This window comes from Nymphaea colorata, chromosome 3 (assembly GCF_008831285.2).
Source record: "Nymphaea colorata isolate Beijing-Zhang1983 chromosome 3, ASM883128v2, whole genome shotgun sequence".
NCBI lineage: Eukaryota > Viridiplantae > Streptophyta > Magnoliopsida > Nymphaeales > Nymphaeaceae > Nymphaea > Nymphaea colorata.
The window spans coordinates 28,448,151-28,453,432 of NC_045140.1; positions in this window are offsets into that span (position 1 = coordinate 28,448,151).

Consider the following 5,282-nt stretch of genomic DNA (forward strand, 5'->3'; position numbering starts at 1 on the left):
AAGGGAGGTTGACGAGATGACAGCCCCACACTCAGCCCGTGCACTTGATCAGAGTGAGGCTAGCCCGTCGATTGGAGGACTTCATGCTATAGCGCTTGGACACGGTGAGACCACTCTGCCCACCCAAGCCAAGTCAGACGTACTCGAGCGGAGTGGGCGGGACTTAGCATGCGGGGCTCAGCTTGCTGGACACTACATGGAGACAGGGTGTTCTGGACAGAGACTGACGAGTTCTAGACTGTCAAACGGAGGACGCACGGACTGGACAGGAACAGGGGTCGTTCAGGCGTTCAGGACAGAGACAGAGCTGACAGACAGGACGGACAGCCACAGGACAGGCACAGAGGATGTCCTGGCGTCCGGAACAGAGACAGTCCAGGAAACTGAGACGGGCAGATACGAAGGCCGACTAGACCGAGTCTAGACGAAGTGGGTTAGGACCCAGGCGAGGCACCGAGGCAGCACCCAGGAGCGGAAGAGAGACCCGAGTTGGAGTCTTGTTGGTAGGCCGTCTCGGCCGTACCGATTCACTTTGTACATGTTTTATTTCAGCTTTTGCTCTTGTACCGGGACGGTTCAGGGGCGTCCCGAGTCACTTAGCCTTTATAAGCTAAGTGATGGAACTTTTACCCTAAGTTTTTTGACATAATAGAATTGGGTTTTCTTCTCTCTCGTGTGAGAGCTTGTCACCATGGGCGTTTGCCATGCTTGCCCTCCCAAAACCTGCAACTCCCTTCATCTCTGAGAAGCCTTAGGCCGGAGAAGACGCCGGAGTGCGGTCGGAAAGACGAGCAACCAGAGGGCTGGCGCCGGAGGCCAGCACCGGACGCTCGGCTGCGAGTTCTTCCTCTCCCATTTGCTGAAAACGGAGGTTCTGTGAAGCCCCAGGCCGGAACCGTGGAGAAGACGATCGGAGTGCTGGTAGCTCGACCACGGAGCTGCTGTGAGGCTGCGTTCGTCAAGGGAGAGCAGCGGATGTGGCTGCGCTGGTTTCAGCAACGCCTTCCCTGCTGAAAACGACATCCGGCGGTCTTCAAGAGGTAAGCCTTGATCTCCGACGGCTTCCTCTCGTTGTCCGTTCGTTCCAGAAGGTGGCTCTAACGCTGCTGACGCCGGAGGTGCTTCTAACTCGTTTGGAATCCACCGAAGGTAGCTCGGGCGATTGTCGCTGGATTGAAGAGTCGTTCGATCGGTTTTAACGACTGTGAGCAGCGCATTCGGGCGGAATCCTTCCGTTCGTCTAACACTGTGAGCAGGGATTCAAATCGATGGGAGACTAAGCGATTTCTGTAGCATGTGTTTACTCTTGCTTCTGTAATGTTATTGCTGCGAGAAATCGAGGAGAAACGCAAAGGAATCGGAAGGAAAACGAAAAACGGAATAGCCTTCAACCGGTTTCTGTAAAACAGTCCCTGAACCCTGACAAAACGCGAATCTGAAGAAATACAGAGGGGGTTTTGATGATCCGACGCTTCTGTGACTTTCCCCTCATCAATACGAAACCAATGAACCCGGAATGAGCCAAATCCGACAAGAAATGAGGGAGATATCGCAGTTTGAATAGCCTGGACTGTTTCCCCCAATTTTGCCGCCGACCAGTCCCTGGAAACCTGCAAATCTGAAGAAAATGGTGTACAATCTCGACGATCGGCCACTGTGGTTGCCTTCCTAACTTCCTTACGCACATTTCAAGCTAAGGAGGCCCAAAATCCGACGTCGGATGACTGAGATATGATCGACGGCCTGAATCTGAAAAAGAACGGCGGTGGAAGTCTGTAATCTCCGCCCGAACGGCGGCAGCGCCCCCATCTTCACTAGAATTTGGGGAAAACCACCAAATCCGGTGATCTGACTATCCTCCTTCGTTCTAATCTGTTGTTCTTGCTCTATTCCTGATATCTAATGCTTGGATTAACGTTTTGATTGAGAATGATCACCCGGAGAATCGATTGAAGCTCTGGAATCCTTCCTGCACCCGCCTGAGTGGATGAACACTGCTGCAGCGTCGCGTGCCTTCCAGGAGCTATCACCTGAGAGCGAATCTGAGCCGGGCCTCTTGGGAGTTCCTTCCTTGGTGTCTTAGGAGTCTCCCGGTGAAATCTGGCATTCATTGGACGAAGGAAATGACTGGAACGAAGATCTGAAGCCGAAGCTGTCTGAACCATTTCCTGTCGTCCTGAACAGAGCTCCACCTTGCGGCGTCCAGCTCCAAAACTGCTCAACGTCTTGCCCAAGGAGGTCTTGTTTGGGCCCAATCTTCTGGGCGTCCAAACCTTGGTGTGTCAGCTCCCTTCAAACCAAATTTCAGGATTTTTGGGTGTCTGGATCAACGGGAATGAATTTTTGAAGACGGACTACTCTGGAACTCGCCTGCGTTCTGTTCTGTTCCTGAACAGAGCCTGTTGACTGTGACAGTTCGGCGCCTTCAGCCTTCAACGACTTGACCTTAGAGGGCTCCGATTGCAGTGATTTTTGGAGCGTCCCTTCATAATCATCAGAGGCAGCTACCCACCAAATTTCAGCCCAATCCGAGCTGTGGATGATTTTTAATGATTTGTGGAAGATCGGCAAAGCCTGAGAATCCAGAACCTTCACCAGAGAACCAGGGAGCTTGAGCTGTCCAGGACAGCGCGCGTGCTTCGGCGTCAATCGAAGCTTGCCTCACCCCTTCATCGTCTAGCTCCAGGGGTTTAATCCTCAATCTGGTGACGCCTCTCCACCTTCGAAATACTGCTCTTAATCTTTGCCTTTGTCAGTGATTTGCTCGCCCTTGTTTGAAGTGCATTGTAGCCCAACGGTGGAAGGTGTTGCGGACAGCAGGGCCTAATCGATTGCAGCTACACCTGTTAGGAGACATAGCTTACGCCGGGCTAAGCGGCGCTTGCATCCCCCTAAACTCAGCAACGAACAGGGGTAAAATGTTCTCACGGTGAAGTCTCCTAACGATGCTTGGAAATACTCCGTTTCCTTGCTAATTTCGACAGTAACCTTCTCTATTCATTTTCTGGAGTGTATTGCTGAGAAGGAGGAGCAGTCCAACAACCGTGTGCTGAGCTGATCCCGGGAGAAGAAGGGTGTACGCTGTCACCTTGTCAGCGCTAGCTTCCCCCTACTTCATCACAGCACTAGGGGTTCCATCATTTCCAGCTAAGTGCAATCCCTTCTCCCGTTTTAAGTTGCTGAATTACAAAACAGTAACTATGCTGTCTACGTCTTGAGCAAGGAGGAGAGACCAACTTGAACGGGCGCCTCGCTTGCGAAGACCGACGTGCTGATTACCAAGGGGCTTTGGCCTTTGCCCTTGGTCGCTTGCTGAACTAGCTTCAGCCAGGTAGGCACCCGAATCACCCTATAGATTCGAGGGCGGGTGCACTTGTTTTCAGCCTTGCCTCCGGGCGTGTAGTGCTTGGGTTACCTCCAAAGCTCGTTAGCTAAGGACACGAACCCGGACTACGGACCTTCCTAGGGTGCATGGTGATGGTTTGCACGTCCTAAGGATTGTATGCGTGGTTTGATGAATGTGTTGAATGCTGGAATGAGTGAGGAATGAGTTCATGTTGTACGCTACGCTTGTAAGGCCTCGAACCCACATTGTTGTAATAGGTTCAGACCTAGCTAGCGAGGGGATAAACCATTCCTTGTATCCTTACCCAAGGGCATTTGAGCTGGGATTGTGTCCAGCCGGGGTTGAAATTTTGTAAGGCCAATCTTGGGCCAGCTACATTACCACTAAGAGGTCTTGGGAGGTTACGTTCGTCGGCGGCTTTGAGGCGCTACAAGGGCGGATGTAACAGTTTGGTATCAGAGCGGCTTAGTGCGTTTTCTTGTTCAGATTTGGTCAGCTAAGGCTGCAAAGAGTTACGGTTTGAGCAGCTTAATCTTCTGAAATTCGGTCTTGAATAGAGGGTTCATCCCAGTCATGGGGCGCAAGGAGAAGCAGCCGGTTAGAGAAGTTGAGGAAACCGAAATAGTTGAGGAAGGAACCACCGCAGCTCATGTAGAACCTCATCTCGCACTTCCTTCAGCTGATTTAAGCACTTTAATAACGTCTATACAGCAGCTTACAGCCCAGCAGGCGGCATTCATGAAAGAAACTCAAATCATACATGAGCAATTAGCCCATAACCAAGAAGAAATGAGAGCCCAAAGTGAGAGGTTGGATCGCATTGAAAGGAGATCACAAGGGGCCTCGGTACATGGCCCGGGCCCTATTCCCCTACCTGCCCGTCCGAACTCACCCAGCACTTCTCAAGAGAGACCTAAAGAAACCAACCCCTAAGTGTCCCGGATTTACTAAAAGGGCTTCAACAACTCATCTCACAAGCCACGGGAGCACCTAGTGGAGGAACCACTCTTGTAGGAGAGGGTCGGCCTTCACCACGAGGGGAGGAAAACAGAAATACATTCCATCCTCTTCCTAGGCCAGCTGGAGAAGTGGGTCATGAGCAAAGACAAGGGGTAGTTAGGCCACTAAGACCCCAGCCCGAGAGGAGAGGACGCCATGAACCACATACCGAGTCGGATGAACTAGAAGAAGACGAGGAAGGCTTCTACGATGATGGAGGCTATCCTTACGTGCGAGGGCAGCTCCCACGTAGAGGAATGATGCGAAGGGGCAGACAAGAGAGACCACGTGATGAGGCACCCTTGCCTCTTCCCCGCATGGAATGCCCGACGTTCAATGGGACCAAAGTTCGTGATTGGGTATGCAAGGTTGAGAAGTATTTCCAATGCCAACGAGTCGCCCATGAACAGAAAATCGACCGAGCTATGATGTATTTTGAGGACAATGCCTTCATTGGTATCAATATACATGAGGAAGACGCCAAACCAAGGATGGGACCAGTTTAGAGCCGGTTTGATAGAGAGGTTTGAGAGGGCCAGCCAACGCGACTTCAATGTTCAGTTAACAGCCTTAAACAAACGGGACGGTGCTTGAATACCAAGATCAGTTTGAGAGGTTGTCATGTCTCGTGGAGGACTGGAATGAAGATACCCTCGTGGGGGCCTTTATTGCTGGATTACAACCAGAAATCCGTCTAGCCGTTCAAACGCAGAGTCAAGAGACTTCGAATTTGCATGAAGGTGGCTAGGGATAAAGAAGAGAAAATGGAGCTTAAACGTGCCATAAGGAAGGATGCAAAAGGGTATGACCCACATCGGGCCAGAACCCTCATTCACTCCAAAGCGAACTTCAAGAAGAAGGCTACCCCCACCCCAACATCCCTCACGCAAGGTCACTTACATCACCAAGGAAGAAAGAGACCGACGATTTCAGCAAG